This window comes from Uranotaenia lowii, chromosome 1, assembly GCF_029784155.1.
Source record: "Uranotaenia lowii strain MFRU-FL chromosome 1, ASM2978415v1, whole genome shotgun sequence".
Classification (NCBI taxonomy): domain Eukaryota; kingdom Metazoa; phylum Arthropoda; class Insecta; order Diptera; family Culicidae; genus Uranotaenia; species Uranotaenia lowii.
Window position 1 is genome coordinate 3,235,336 of NC_073691.1, and position 17,016 is coordinate 3,252,351.

General features: G+C 32.8%; 1 protein-coding gene across 1 annotated transcript in view; it reads right to left on the reverse strand.

Annotated features, from left to right (window-relative positions):
• The window catches only part of LOC129755453 (uncharacterized), a 96,206-nt gene extending 85,856 nt beyond the window's left edge, over window positions 1-10,350 (reverse strand). Inside the window, exon 1 of the mRNA XM_055751961.1 lies at window positions 9,176-10,350. The gene's annotated coding sequence lies outside the window, so the exon portion shown is untranslated. The remainder of the gene's footprint in view (window positions 1-9,175) is intronic.
• Between the last annotated feature and the right edge of the window lie 6,666 nt (window positions 10,351-17,016).

The following is a 17,016-nucleotide window of genomic DNA, read 5'->3' on the forward strand; positions in this document are numbered from 1 at the left end:
AAACTGTCGCAGAAAACCCTGCGTAATAGTTCAATGATCGAATGGTTGATTGCACAGTCCCTGTTGTCATTGCATTTTATATTTGCCGGCTTCATTGAAAAGATTCTTTCTACAGTCACTAGGGAATGAGAAAACCTTTTCGTTTCTTGCACTATGAATTTACCAACTAGAAACTATAATTTTTTACAAATCTGCATCATATCTGGTGCTTTGAAAACCAAACTCAACTAATAAATTCAAAGTTATTCTTTTACTTAGCTCTACGTTACTGTTGTACATAGAATTGATAAAATGATGGTCGGTGATTTAATCAGACCAATGTGACATTTGAGCGCTTTATTTTTTTTCTGTATTCCAGCCCTGGCTAGAGACAACATCGTACAAGCTTTGATGTCCTTTCCAACATATTTTCAAAGGCCGTTTACATCCTTGCACTAAAATGCTTTTTATCCAAGACAGTTTTTGCATCCTTCAGAATTGAGCATCAGCGCATTGATCGTTCCGAAATAATGAAAACAGAATACGTCACCGGACGGATGACGTTAGAGGTTGGACAGATTTAAATTTGGGACGGAATGACGAACTTAGTCGTGCGTGCGGCTTTCACAGACTCCGAAAAGCGTCTACTGGCCGTTCTCAACACCAATAATGTTAGAGATTTGACGCAAGTACTTAATTTGTAATTTTACTTTTTATTAGATGATATCCATATATATATATATATATATATATATATATATATATATATATATATATATATATATATATATATATATATATATATATATATATATATATATATATATATATATATATATATATATATATATATATATATATATATATATATATATATATATATATATATATATATATATATATATATATATATATATATATATATATATATATATATATATATATATATATATATATATATATATATATATATATATATATATATATATATATATATATATATATATATATATATATATATATATATATATATATATATATATATATTTTTTTTTTTCTTTTTTTTTTTTTTTTTTTGGAAAAAAGAACCAAAAAAAAAAATATCCAAATCGATTCCGAAGAGAAGTAAAAAACTGGTTTCAGTTTTATGGCATAAACCAAGTCTATCATTTTCACGTTGCCTGCCACCCTGAAAATGGACTTGTATAATTCCAATACAGTGTGATGGCAAGAAGGTGATGGTCGCAGCAAGCCGTGCTCGAGAATGGACGTGTTTTTCCGACGTCGTGTTTTTCCCGTGTGTTTTGGCGATTGAAAAACGGTGAATTTTGGATTTTTTTTTCAGAAAAAAATTGTCCGAAAATGCAGCTGATAATGTTTTGAATGAGATACAAGTGTCGTTAGTTTTATCACAGACAAACAGACAGGACGCTCTGAAGAAAATCCTGTTCAATTTTCGCAAAGTGATAACATTGCCACCTGTTGTCATAACATTGTCTACCAATCAATTTCGATAAATAAAATGATCATGGTCACCTTTGACAATTTGGCGTTTGGTTTTGAAGCGTAAACAGCCATTTTATCATTTGCAGAAATAAGTAGGAAAGTATATTTTTATTGATATTGATTTGTAGTAAGATGACAAGTGACAATGACAATGAAGGCGAACTTCCAAATCTTCTTTCCTAAAGGCCGGAATACCGGCTAATTATTGTCGGGAATTCCCTGCTTGATTGTGGTGAAAATTTATTTACAATTCGAAACCTGTTGTTCTACGTTTTTATGAAGAATTTTTGAAAACAACTGTGTGGAATTCCAGCTTGGTCTCCTGAAACCGCCTGATAACTGGTATCAGTATTGTGGAACTTTCCATGTTCCTTTCACAGTGAAGTTCGTTGTTCTATCGGTAGTTGAGAGTGTTGACAGTCTTTAAATTACTCTTACATCGGGCCCGCACAATTGAATTGAAAATAAAATGTTTCTGCTTCATGGAGTAAATGTTAGAAACAGCGATAAATCTACTTTGTTCTCATTTGAAGTCCTTGAGATAGCCATGTATTGAAAATTTTGAAGATTGTGATAAGAAACTATCATGGGTAAATTTTTATACGATTTTTTTAATTCCTAAACAAGATTAAACTGCAACGTTTTCATCCAACAATTTTTTTATCCTTGGGTTAATCATTAGGATATCATTCAAGAATCTATTACATGTATATTAGACTGGCCCAAATTTGTATGGGATGAATTTTTCAACATTTTTTTCAACGCGGCACCCCCTAGGTTGGTGCATTTAGGTGAAAAAATGACTTTCTGAAAGTTTCAGGTCATTTGGAAGAAGCACGAGCTGGCGCAAAGGACTTGAAATTTGTATGGAGATTTTCGCCAAATTGTATGAAAAATCGACATACTTTCACTCGTTGTGTTCTAAAGTATTTTTCCAGTATGCTAGAAAGCTCAGAATTTCAGGAATTTTAATTCAAACAATGACAAACAAGTTTGTAGAAGATTGTGACGCGATACGAGTTGACTGTGATCAGTTATCCGCAATTGAATGTGTGATTTTTTTCGCATTTCATTGATATATCGTGAACGGTGTATGAGCTAATAATCGCACTAACTTGATCGCGTCGTCGCACAATGCAGCAGTTTATAGTTTTTCAAATCTTTCTTTCATTTTTTGCAAAGATATTTGTTATAAAATAAGCTACAACTTAGCCGAAGACACAAACTTTCTATCTGTAATTCTCATTGTGTGACAATGCGATCAAGTTAGTACTATTAATCCACCTATGCACCGTTCACGATATACCGTCAAACGGGGCATCATGAAACAGCGGGGTTGTATGCAACATTTAAATAACACCACACTGAATCATTTTCCAATTTAATGTATTGTAATAAAGTCATCATTTAATGATTACTAAATGATGATGACATAATTTCTCGCATCTTAAGCTAGTTTTTTAAAGTTTTTTATTTTTATATAAAATTTGAAAAATCGAGCACTAAATGTACAAATTTTAACATTTTTCGATGACGTAAAAAACTTTACCCAGTATGACGGATTGGCTTGATAATATCATCTACAAACTTTTTACTGGTTTCCTCATGCTATACCAATACTGTTGGTGTAAAAATATATTTCGAGCAATCACTCAATTTTTTTAAATAAATATTTTTATAATTCAGTTAGGTGTCTGGGGCAAAATGCAACAAAATGCAAATCCAAGAAACACCTTGTAAATCTCGATTCCATATGCTGGAATATGTATGTTTTGCATCACACGTTTGTAAACATTGAAATTTCATTCACCCACACATTTATTTTTATGATTTCAGCTTGCAGAATTTTTCGTATTATTATTAAACCCCTAAATGTATGCAGCATCCTTATTTTCCGAAAAAATATGAAAATAAATTTTTACAGATTAAAAAATTACTGCAATTGGTGTTTTTATGCGTAATGGTCTTTAAGGCATCGCAAATATATTGAAAATTATGAATTTTCATACGTGTTCATAAGATTTTTCGTTAAAAACAAAGTTTGTTGCAAGTTACCCCATTTTATAAGGAGGGTGAAAATTGCTTGTTTTTTGAAAATTTAAAATAACTGAAGAAACCAATAATTTTTCTAACTAAGCCAATTTGATGCCCCATCATCCTTAAAACTTTTGATGCATAAGGGGTAGGATTAACTGTGAACATAAGTTTTTTAGAAGCCATTGAAGTTGAAAATTGTTGCATGTTGCCCCAGTTGACGGTATCGATAAAATGAGAAAAAAAATCACACATTCAATTGCGTATAACTCATCACAGTCAACTCGTATTGCGTCACAATCTTCTACGAACTTGTTTGTCATTGTTTGAACTACAATTCCTGAAATTCTGAGCTTTCTAGCATACTGGAAACATATTTTAGAACACAAAGAGTGAAAGTATGTCGATTTTTCATACATTTTGCCGAAAATCTCCATACAAATTTCAAGTCCTTTGCGCCAGCTCGTGCTTCTTTCAAATGATCTGAAACTTTCAGAAAGTCATTTTTCACCTTAATGCACCAACCTAGGGGGTGCCGCGTGGAATATAAGGATTGTTTTTGTTATGGGCCAGTCTAATGTATATGCTTCGAGAATCCTTTAAGCTTTGCACAGAGATACGAACGTTTGAACTATGCTCCATGCAGTATATACTAGGGGGCTTTCTTAGTCCAAGTTGAACTGCACAATGTGTGCCGTGCCCACCTCCGATAGTGGTACATCAAGAATCAATTTGGGTATGGTAAATCCACATGCATTCATCTTTTCTGAAAGAATTTGAAAATATCAGATGTTCCGGATTTTAATAATGCCCGTGATACAACCTTAATTCTGCTCAAGAAACTACTGTTTTCATTCATCAACTTCTGCGTCGCAAATTTCAGCAAAAAGCCCTATCTTTCAATGCTCTACTTTTTATTTTAAGGGGTATACATTTTGAAAATATATCAAAGTCGTTAATTTGCTCAATCAACTGAGAAGTGTTGAGCTTTTGATGGAAATAATCAAACAAGACTGATCACCCTTTCGTTCACTTGTGTTGAAGGATATATGGTAGAATTTCTGAGACCATTTTTACTGCCGGGTTAAGGATTTTAAATGAGTTGTATTTTGTAAGTATTTATTTGAAAATGTGTCAAAATAAATCAATATAACAAATCAAGGGGTTTGAATATGAATTCAAAGGCATATTGAAAATATTTTTTTAAATACAATATAAATTATTTTGAAAGAAAAATCCACTTCTTTTAAGTTTTTTTAGATCTATTCAAGTCTTAAAAATATTTCGGAGTGAGAAAAAGAATAAGGAAGTTTCTCTTACAAACATTTTTTTTATCAGAAAATTTGTGCCTACTTATTTTGATTGATTTTGACATCAAAAGTTGAGAATTTTCATAACGTTGTTCTTTTTAAACAAATGATTAAGTTTAGGTTAGGTTCCATACGTTGTACATAAACTGGAAGATAAGGAGGAGCTAAATACTTAATAAACGGTGTCATTCTTAGCAAGGGAATTACTTTACTAACTTCGCTTCATTATCTACCAAGATGATTTTCCGTGCCACACTAGCCTTTCAGCAAACACTTCAGCAAACAGAGATTTGTGGAGGAATGGCGTACTGCCGGTCTCCGCTAAACATATGCTGCACTTTTCTTTTTCCTATCGACTACATGAACTAGGCCGGCATCGTTATTGGTTCCTATGCTAAAGTAAGATTCTGTTTCAGGTATAAGAATGGGGGTAGGCTTAAAAGCGGCACGTTATGCAAACATACGGAAAAATTGTGCCTACTCATAAAGTCATGATCACGAGGGGATGAATATCAGAAAATCAACCACACCAACAATCAACAAAACGACTGGAAGTGTCAGTCATAGCTGTTTTCATTTGTATCTGTATTGTACATAATTAACTGTTCAAATCTAAAGCATCTGATTCGAACATTCAAGTATGCTAGAACTTGATAATTCAATTAATTAAACATATCCATCCATACGCCAAGTTCAACCACGGAACTAACGGCCGGGTATCGTACTTGAATTGTGACATTCTCATTATCCTTTTTTCATAATTGAATATCGACATGCGAATGAACAATAAAAACTATACCCCTCTTCTATCTGAGAGTTAGGGTAACGGACCTATTTTGGACCGCTTTGGGAAGTGGCTATGCAATTTTCTGGAATAAAAAGCATATGTTACAATTTTCGACTGCTTTATCCGTTCATAACGAAGACCAAGACTTTTTCTATCGAAACATAAAGTCTGCTTCATTTAATATTGGAACACAAACAATTGCGTGTAGTTCAGTCATTTATTAACGAATTCATAATTTGTTTTTCATACAAATGTAGCATTTTTTACTCTTTCATAAAAAAAAATTAAAAAAATTATTCATTGCTGTTTCGAAGAAATTCTCGTACTTTTCCCGTAATACGGCACATTAGGCGGCGCACACCCTTTTCGTCCACCGTTTTGGCGATTTGATTCCACCAGTTCTTCATTTGAGTCATGTTCCTAACAAGTTTTCCCTTTGCCTTAAGCCTCCGCTTCGTGATTGCCCAGTATTTCTCTATCGGCCGGAACTGGGGGCAGTTTGGGGGGTTGAGGTCCTTCGGTATTACGCTGACCCAGTTCGTTGCGTACCATTCCATAACCGTTTTGCTGTAATGGCAGCTTGCGAGGTCCGGCCAAAACATTACTGGACGGTCGTGGGCACGAATAAACGGCAGAATCCGTTTCTGTAGGCACTCTTTTTTGTAGACTTCTGATGTCATTGTCTTGTCAGTGAGAAAGACTTTGGTTTTCTGTCCACAACTGCATATCGCCTGCCAAATCATGTACTTGCGGGCGAATTTATCCGCAAACACGAACTTAAATTTTGCAGGTACATCCCCCCGAGCCGTCGCAAAATAAAATTTTTGACCTGGGATTTGCCCAAAGTCCGCCTTCACGTAGGTCTCATCGTCCATCAGAATACATCCGTAGAACTTGGTCAGCACTTGGTCGTACAGCTTTCGAGCACGGATTCTGGCCACATTGTTCTGCTTCAGCGTCCGATTTGGCTGTTTGCTGGCTCGGAATGACCTTATTCCTTCCCGGAGACGAATTCGTCGCACCGTGCTGTGAGCGGCCTGGAACTTATTGGCCAAATCGCGGTCTGAAAGATTGGGATTCCTCTTGACGGCCTTGATGACTTTCCCACGCAGTTTCCGGTCGACAGTTCCACTCCGACGCTTCGAATGCGGCTTCCGAGCCGTCGTCAATGTTTCCTTGTACTGCTTGATAACACGCCATACGGTATTTCTGGGCATTTTAAGCTGTTTAGCTAGCTTCGATGCCGTCAACAATGGATTTTCAAGAAAACTGTGCACAATTTGATCTCTCCGTTCGGCTTCCATGGCGGTTGTTTACAAAATGCTATCGTTTGGTGTTATGACATAAATACATGGTGAAAGGTAATGAATTTCCCGACACGTGGGTGAAAAAAGTTTCCAAATCCGTCCACTAGGAGCGCCACAATGAACAAAAGAATTTGTTCCAATATTAAATGAAGCAGACTTTATCGTCGTTTGTTGCAATATAACAAGATTTAAGCCTAAAAACACGTTTCTTCAATCATTACTGTGGTCAGTATTTTGGACCACCAGGTTTCTATTTTGGACCACCATTTGGACCTATTTTGGACCACCCTTAAACTAAATAAGTATTTTTTCTAAATTTTGCTATATTTCGACAGCGATTGATGCGCAATTATACGAATTATTCAGATAATTTTGTCGATTCTTATTGTTATAGACTAGTCAAGTTTTGTTTGTTCGATAAGAATGAAAACAGTGAAAATCCTGTTATATAGAACACACTAAATGATATGAAAATTCTGACACCACACTGAAATCTTGACGAAATTTGTTCTGCAGTGTTCAATACTGGCCAGTTGGCTTATCTTTAGGCTCAATTTCCAGAACGCAAATCTCATTCAGGCGACCCAATGATAAGTTGAAAAAGTCTGACATCATGAACATCGCGACATCAATTGATGCATTTTGACTTGCAATGTGCGAGATTTATGCTATCTTTTTAGCCATCTAAAAGCCAGATTTTTTTCACAAAAATTCAGTTTTGAGTTTGATACTAACTTTGTTCTAGGATAAAATTTATCGTTGGAGTAATTCCAACAGATTTTTTTAATTGCATAACTACAGGAGCTGAAAAACTAGATTTTTAGTAAATTATCGCTTCTAAAAATTGCACATTCCAACCACCTTTTCCCAAGTTTTGAAACATATATAGCTATAATTGAACATATTATTTGATAAAATTATTCTAATATTAACTGAGATATTTCAATTTTACAAAAATTAAACTCGTTGCATATTTGCCGATTTGTTGTCGTTTTTTTTTCAAATCCCTCCTTCTTTAGACGAGTTTTATTTTTCGTTTCTTCTACCTACCCAAGTTTTTTTCCTCGAAAATCATTCCTGAATGCACTCATTTTATTGGCAATCCTAAATGGTTGAAGCTTTTAGACCAAACTTTCAACAATTTTTCATGAAGCATAAAAAACAATGACTTAATAAAAAATTGGTGCAAGTGCAAGTTTTCATGTTTTGAGGCTTCTTTAAGCTGTAGCTTTTCACAACTGCTTATCAAATTGTTGCCATTGATGTAGATTTTTAAATTCACGTGATTCAAAGCATAGTGCACAAAAAGTAAGTTAAAGCTATGATTGGCTTGGTTTTGTGCCGATTAAAGTGAACCTCGTCTAATGGCGAGTTTGGGCTTCGGCGAGCTGATTGAATAAAATCATGCTTAAATTACAAATTTTATTCATAATGAGTGATTAAAATAGTGTGCATAATTCTTTCATATCGTCGTACAACGTTATTACGTTCATGAACATTTAACATCAAGTTAAATGCCCAGGTTATGGTGAGTGGTCCAAAATAAGTCCCTAAGGAATAAAGTAGGACCTATTTTCGACATGGGTCAAATTACTATTAAAACCAGTTATTTTGCTTTTTCGAGCTTGCAAAATAGTTTTCACGTGTTTTATCATAGCTGTGAACATGTTTGTATTTGTAAAATTCATCACAGCTATGCAGCAAACCTCTTGAAAGTTGGCTCCAATAATGGCACGTCCTCCTGAAATGGCCCTGATTTGGTCCAACTGTGAAAAATCAAAACTTAATTTTCAATTTTCTCTCCGTTAACAGCTTACTTAAATAAAATTTTAGATGTGATTAGAATCATAAGAAGTAGCTTTAACTATATTTGTTCAAAATTTTTATGAATAACATGATTTATGAGAGAAATATTGGCAAAAAGCTACAAGGTGGTCCAAAATATGTACCCGGTCCAAAATAAGTCCGTTACCCTATTAAGTGTGGGATGTATGAATCCTTGATGAATAGCTCGTGAGCGTTTATTACTAAATTTAGCATTTTTAAGCAGGGAACAGGGGAAACTTATTTATGGTTGAAAAAATTTAATGAATAATTGACTGCCTGTTCTATTTGGATTGAAGGTAATGAGACATAACATCAAGCTATTTCATTAGAAGATAATTAGTCCTGACCCCATCGATGGTTTTTGCTCTGTCTTTGTTACCCTAGATTAGACCCGACGTCATGTAACGTGTCGAACAACATCTCACCTGTCACAGTTCTGAAGAAGTTTGAATGATGCTTTTGCCGCAGGTGGCTCCAAAATGCACTTTATAACTTGTTCTACTGATCCTTGCGTCTCTATGATTCTGAGATGAAATTATTAATCGGGACAAGCTGTACAGTTATCCGATCCTTAAACTCGTTCGCCAGGTAGAAGTTTTGAAACCGATTCGTTGATTTTTTATTCCTTTTGTTTCGATTAATTTTTTTCTTTGCTTCTTGAACATGACACGGAGACTAAACATAAATTATTTTTATGCTTCAGTTAACATTAATTGGCACTATTTTGATGAGAAAAAAGGACTCAAAAACACCGATTCTCACTTTTTTATAATTTCACACATCAATTTGAGCATCAGTTGCATTTATTTGAACCTTTTCCATTAGTATTTCGAAATGATAAGGTTACATTGCAGAAAAACTACTGAGCTGCAAAAGTTTTCTCACATTTGTATTCACACACAATATTGTTTCCCGAAGACCAACGACGACGGAAGAAAAATATCCACTGTAGCGTTATCCACTAAATTCTCTGATTCCACGCAATGATTTTCAATGGCAGCGACACGCGTATGACATTTTTATTCCCATGGAAAGCGTGTGCTGGTTCCAATCGGAAAAAAATCAACTAGAATGGTGGTGCTAGATATCCGTTACAAACCGACAGAGCTTGAATCCATTTCCGCTCTCTAGCGATGACCACGAGGCGTATGATATCCAATGTTTCACAAAAGAAATCACTCGACGTAAGTCAGCCAACACAATCACTTATAATCCATACACAGCTTCAGGCGTCGAGGCGCATCGAGCACGACTTGCGTATCCGTAACCGTTGGAGGTTTTTGCAAAGAAAAAATTTTCCCTTCCTTACATCGTGGCGCGTTCCGTTACACTAACCGAACTTCGACCCGAAAGGTGTGTGCTTTCCGAGCAACGGCTGCGATGAAACTGAAACACGTCTCCTGCCTGTGGTTGGATCACAGTAACCGTTGACTTTGCCAAAACGTCGCGCTTCTTCTTCTTCTTACTTTGTGCCTTCTCCCGCTTCCTCAACAGACGCAGACAACGCACGACCTTCCGCATTGCCGTACAACAGCCAGCACTCTTCGCTTCGACGAACGTTGTTGGGGAGCAGCAACACGTGGTCCAAGTTGTAAAACCGGCACACTTCAGTTCAGAGGTTCAGACAGATCCGTTTTCCGACAAACACACTTAACTGACAGCATCTCTCCCCGAAAATAGGGGAGTGTTAAAATCCCAGAAAAACAAACAAAAAACATCTCTCCCCGAAAGAGTGCTGGAGAATGAGCGCCTGCCCCCCTAAAAACGGTTGGGAAGCTGGCGCAAAATTTGAACACGTTGTGATGATAAACAAATTTAACGTCTCAACCTCATCTCACCACTTTGAGGCGTGGGTACCGACCTACTCAGCAGCTGTTCAAGCAAAATTCATCAAGTGGCCACTCTTGGTTTTGTCGTTTTCCGACTATCGGCGTGTTGAATGGAAATCAGCTTCCTCCTAATTGATTAATTGATAAATTTCGATTGCTGGAGTTTTTTTTAATTTTTTTAGCAGCTTCCCTACAGCGTTTATTGAAGAGAAAAAAAAACCGGCCGAAGCTGAAATAATGAAAAAAAAAATCAAAACATTATCAGAAAAAAAGCGAGCAACCGTAAAGTTAAATGCAACCAGATGTCTAATTCCCACAGACTGGATTTGCGAAAACCCGTTAAAAAGTCTTTGGATGCTTTCCGTTCCTTACCCCTGTAAAACTTTTGAGCAGATTCTCATTTAATTCCGCGAGATCTAACTAATCCTTTCAAATCTTAAATATTTGCCACGAACAAAAACAAAACACGTGCGATGCCGAACGGGTCAATGCCTACTAATCCGTTCCGCGTTCGGTCGCACCTGTGGCCTCTTCAATTATTATTATAATGTGTATAGCACCAAACCGAATAGCGACAGTAGGACTAGCGACGCTTTTTTACTAGCGAAATTCCTGTCATTCGCAGGTTTGTTTTTCTTTATTCAGTCCAGTAGGCGATATCGATGTAGTACTCGAACATTGTTTATGTTGTTTACTGCAATTTCCCTTAGGACATCAATCGCATGCTTCAAGTCTCCTAGGAAACTCGCGCTGCGTCGTTATTATTCTCAACGTCGCGACGTATGCGACGTGTCGCTAGTAGGCAAAGCTGCTGTGATTATTAGCGCTTATATTTTGGTTTTTTTTCTGCATGCATAATAATTAATCGAGGAGCTAACGAACGATTGGGGTTTTGTATCGAAAACGTTTATTCGAGTTTTTAACTTCTTTAAAATGGTATGAAGAAAATTGAAATTCCTTAAAAATGTTCTATTAATTCAGCATAGTCTATTTAAAAGTTTATGATTGATTGCCTTGTTTTTAACTATAAAATCTAGACTTTTCGGGATAAGGGAAAACGCGTCAATTTCGATTGGATAGTCAGTACAACTTCATTCGAGCATGTCCGATCTAGAACTGTCTTCTCATCACTTACAATTTCAGTCCCTAATATCTGACCTTGAACAGATTAAATTCAGTCTGCACGCCCAGGACACAACACTATCAAAATCCCAGATTTTCTGTATGCAGCCTATATCTAGCTTGAAAATATACTAATAGGTGTGCATACTTTTCGATTGATCGAAACGGAAATATGTAAATTCGGTTCAAATGATGAATAATTAAATTTCAGAGAACATCGCTTTTCAGGTTAACAGAAGTGATTAATGAAAATAAAAAAAACGGTTATTTTTTATGAGACAACATTCTGTCCATTTCACTATGAGATATAAGCTGTTCGAATATCAACAGAGTCGCAGCTGTAATCGATGGATTAAAATCCAGCTTAATTTTCAACAGTAATCCTCTTACGTCAATTCTAATACTTTCTGATATCGATTACCTCTTCTACTGATTAACAGTTCAAATGAATTCCAACTGCTAGGGGTTTGTTCAATTAAGTCCTAAATCAATTATTGCTACGAATTACTCCAGCCGGTTTCTAGAAAATCGGCTCCCAGTGCTCTTCTATTTGATTGTACCCTTCTTCAAACGAATCGATCAAATTCGAAATTAGTTCGAAAAGTAAGTTTGTCGAATTTCGGCCCATCGTACGACTGTCTCCAGGGTTTATGCCAAAAACAATTTAAAAAAAAACTCACTTTTGATGTTGAGCTTCAATCCTATTGCATAACAGTAGGCGATGCTTGGATAAAATCGCACGTGTTTTTTTTTTACTCGTCTTGCCTGTTTTTGTAAAAATTACGGGTTTTTCGCGAAATTTCAGAAAATTTGTTCTTACGTGGTATGGAAATATAGCTGGATTGGCACAGCTAAAGTGTCCGCTGGAAGTTTTGGTGCAAGTGTGGTAGGAATTGAAAACAAACCTAGAACAAGGACTGTAGCTCAAAGTAATCTAGACTCGTTTTCTTTTATGTCGAAAAAAACAGTGTTACAAAAGAATATAAATAAACTGAATTTTGGATGGAAAAGTCGTGATTGTTAGTTATAATTATGTATGTCTGTGAGAAAAATATCAATGGATGTACAAAAACGGAGAAAAAAAGTTAAGCAAATTATAGAAATATTACACAAAAAGAAAGTTGTGCTCTGGCAAGCATACTGTAAGGAAATTGACCCATCATGTCTAATGATTTGCCAATCAGATCTGTCGCTATTCCATATTCCTTGTGAAAATCCGCCGATGGCCAAAGAAATGTGTTTTCAATGTAAAAAAACGACAGCACAGTGCAGTGATGTCTGATTTGGGCTTCTAACTATTATTCAACGGAAACAACAAGTGATTTTATGAATTGGAAGTTTTTTTTCATGTTCTCAATACGTAATACCAGATGCGACTACCATTGCGCAAAGAGTGTGCTTAGCAGCCAGAAAATATCAGTGAAATTTGGTGAGATTGTTTTATTTTACTTAAACACATTATAAAATCTTTATATTAGTATTGATAAATCCTATCTGCGACTTAAGGAACTCACAATTTTTTTCGGGAAATAGGAGCTCCTCGCTCCTTTCAGTTAATGATTCAAAAAATGTGTTGTGGCTGTTGTTTTTCCATATCAGTTCGTGTTGATCAAACTACGAGCATTCACTAGAAGAATCCATTTTTTTAACTGTCCAGTATGTTTCTCGAATCTACTAAACTGTCCAATATTAGAAAAATGTTCTCGTCTAGTTATCAAAATTGACAACATTGTCAAAATTATCACAATTCTCAAAATTGTTAAAATTGTCAAACTTGTCAAACTTGTCAAAATTGTCAAAATTGTCAAAATTGTTAAAATTGTTAAAATTGTCAAAATTGTCAAAATTGTCAAAATTGTCAAAAGTGTCAAAATTGACAAAATTGTCAAAATTGTCAAAATTGTTAAAATTGTCAAAATTGTCAAAATTGTCAAAATTGTCAAAATTGTCAAAATTGTCAAAATTGTCAAAATTGTCAAAATTGTCAAAATTGTCAAAATTGTCAAAATTGTCAAAATTGTCAAAATTGTCAAAATTGTCAAAATTGTCAAAATTGTCAAAATTGTCAAAATTGTCAAAATTGTCAAAATTGTCAAAATTGTCAAAATTGTCAAAATTGTCAAAATTGTCAAAATTGTCAAAATTGTCAAAATTGTCAAAATTGTCAAAATTGTCAAAATTGTCAAAATTGTCAAAATTGTCAAAATTGTCAAAATTGTCAAAATTGTCAAAATTGTCAAAATTGTCAAAATTGTCAAAATTGTCAAAATTGTCAAAATTGTCAAAATTGTCAAAATTGTCAAAATTGTCAAAATTGTCAAAATTGTCAAAATTGTCAAAATTGTCAAAATTGTCGAAATTGTCAAAATTGTCAAAATTGTCAAAATTGTCAAAATTGTCAAAATTGTCAAAATTGTCAAAATTGTCAAAATTGTCAAAATTGTCAAACTTGTCAAAATTGTCAAAATTGTCAAAATTGTCAAAATTGTCAAAATTGTCAAAATTGTCAAAACTGTCAAAATTGTCAAAATTGTCGAAATTGTCAAAATTGTCAAATTTGTATATATTGTCTAAATTGTCAAAATTGTCAAAATTGTCAAAATTGTCAAAATTGTCAAAATTGTCAAAATTGTCAAAATTGTCAAAATTGTCAAAATTGTCAAAATTGACAAAATTGTCAAAATTGTCAAAATTGTCAAAATTGTCAAAATTGTCAAAATTGTCAAAATTGTCAAAATTGTCAAAATTGTCAAAATTGTCAAAATTGTCAAAATTGTCAAAATTGTCAAAATTGTCAAAATTGTCAAAATTGTCAAAATTGTCAAAATTGACAAAATTGTCAAAATTGTCAAAATTGTCAAAATTGTCAAAATTGTCAAAATTGTCAAAATTGTCAAAATTGTCAGAATTGTCAAAATTGTCAAAATTGTCAAAATTGTCAAAATTGTCAAAATTGTCAAAATTGTCAAAATTGTCAAAATTGTCAAAATTGTCAAAATTGTCAAAATTGTCAAAATTGTCAAAATTGTCAAAATTGTCAAACTTGTCAAAATTGTCAAAATTGTCAAAATTGTCAAAATTGTCAAAATTGTCAAAATTGTCAAAAGTGTCAAAATTGACAAAATTGTCAAAATTGTCAAAATTGTCAAAATTGTCAAAATTGACAAAATTGTAAAAATTGTCAACATTGTCAACATTGTCAAAATTGTCAAAATTGTCAAAATTGTCAAAATTGTCAAAATTGTCAAAATTGTCAAAATTGTCAAAATTGTCAAAATTGTCAAAATTGTCAAAATTGTCAAAATTGTCAAAATTGTCAAAATTGTCAAAATTGTCAAAATTGTCAAAATTGTCAAAATTGTCAAAATTGTCAAAATTGTCAAAATTGTCGAAATTGTCAAAATTGTCAAAATTGTCAAAATTGTCAAAATTGTCAAAATTGTCAAAATTGTCAAAATTGTCAAAATTGTCAAAATTGTCAAAATTGTCAAAATTGTCAAAATTGTCAAAATTGTCAAAATTGTCAAAATTGTCAAAATTGTCAAAATTGTCAAAATTGTCAAAATTGTCAAAATTGTCAAAATTGTCAAAATTGTCAAAATTGTCAAAATTGTCAAAATTGTCAAAATTGTCAAAATTGTCGAAATTGTCAAAATTGTCGAAATTGTCAAAATTGTCAAAATTGTCAATATTGTCAAAATTGTCAAAATTGTCAAAATTGTCAAAATTGTCAAAATTATCAAAATTGTCAAAATTGTCAAAATTTTCAAAATTGTCAAAATTGTAAAAATTGTCAAAATTGTCAAAATTGTCAAAATTGTCAAAATTGTTAAAATTGTCAAAATTGTCAAAATTGTCAAAATTGTCAAAATTGTCAAAATTGTCAAAATTGTCAAAATTGTCAAAATTGTCAAAATTGTCAAAATTGTCAAAATTGTCAAAATTGTCAAAATTGTCAAAATTGTCAAAATTGTCAAAATTGTCAAAATTGTCAAAATTGTCAAAATTGTCAAAATTGTCAAAATTGTCAAAATTGTCAAAATTGTCAAAATTGTCAAAATTGTCAAAATTGTCAAAATTGTCAAAATTGTCAAAATTGTCAAAATTGTCAAAATTGTCAAAATTGTCAAAATTGTCAAAATTGTCAAAATTGTCAAAATTGTCAAAATTGTCAAAATTGTCAAAATTGTCAAAATTGTCAAAATTGTCAAAATTGTCAAAATTGTCAAAATTGTCAAAATTGTCAAAATTGTCAAAATTGTCAAAATTGTCAAAATTGTCAAAATTGTCAAAATTGTCAAAATTGTCAAAATTGTCAAAATTGTCAAAATTGTCAAAATTGTCAAAATTGTCAAAATTGTCAAAATTGTCAAAATTGTCAAAATTGTCAAAATTGTCAAAATTGTCAAAATTGTCAAAATTGTCAAAATTGTCAAAATTGTCAAAATTGTCAAAATTGTCAAAATTGTCAAATTGTCAAAATTGTCAAAATTGTCAAAATTGTCAAAATTGTCAAAATTGTCAAAATTGTCAAAATGTCAAAATTGTCAAAATTGTCAAAATTGTCAAAATTGTCAAAATTGTCAAAATTGTCAAAATTGTCAAAATTGTCAAAATTGTCAAAATTGTCAAAATTGTCAAAATTGTCAAAATTGTCAAAATTGTCAAAATTGTCAAAATTGTCAAAATTGTCAAAATTGTCAAAATTGTCAAAATTGTCAAAATTGTCAAAATTGTCAAAATTGTCAAAATTGTCAAAATTGTCAAAATTGTCAAAATTGTCAAAATTGTCAAAATTGTCAAAATTGTCAAAATTGTCAAAATTGTCAAAATTGTCAAAATTGTCAAAATTGTCAAAATTGTCAAAATTGTCAAAATTGTCAAAATTGTCAAAATTGTCAAAATTGTCAAAATTGTCAAAATTGTCAAAATTGTCAAAATTGTCAAAATTGTCAAAATTGTCAAAATTGTCAAAATTGTCAAAATTGTCAAAATTGTCAAAATTGTCAAAATTGTCAAAATTGTCGAAATTGTCAAAATTGTCGAAATTGTCAAAATTGTCAAAATTGTCAATATTGTCAAAATTGTCAAAATTGTCAAAATTGTCAAAATTATCAAAATTGTCAAAATTGTCAAAATTTTCAAAATTGTCAAAATTGTAAAAATTGTCAAAATTGTCAAAATTGTCAAAATTGTCAAAATTGTCAAAATTGTCAAAATTGTCAAAATTGTCAAAATTGTCAAAATTGTCAAAATTGTCAAAATTGTCAAAATTGTCAAAATTGTCAAAATTGTCAAAATTGTCAAAATTGTCA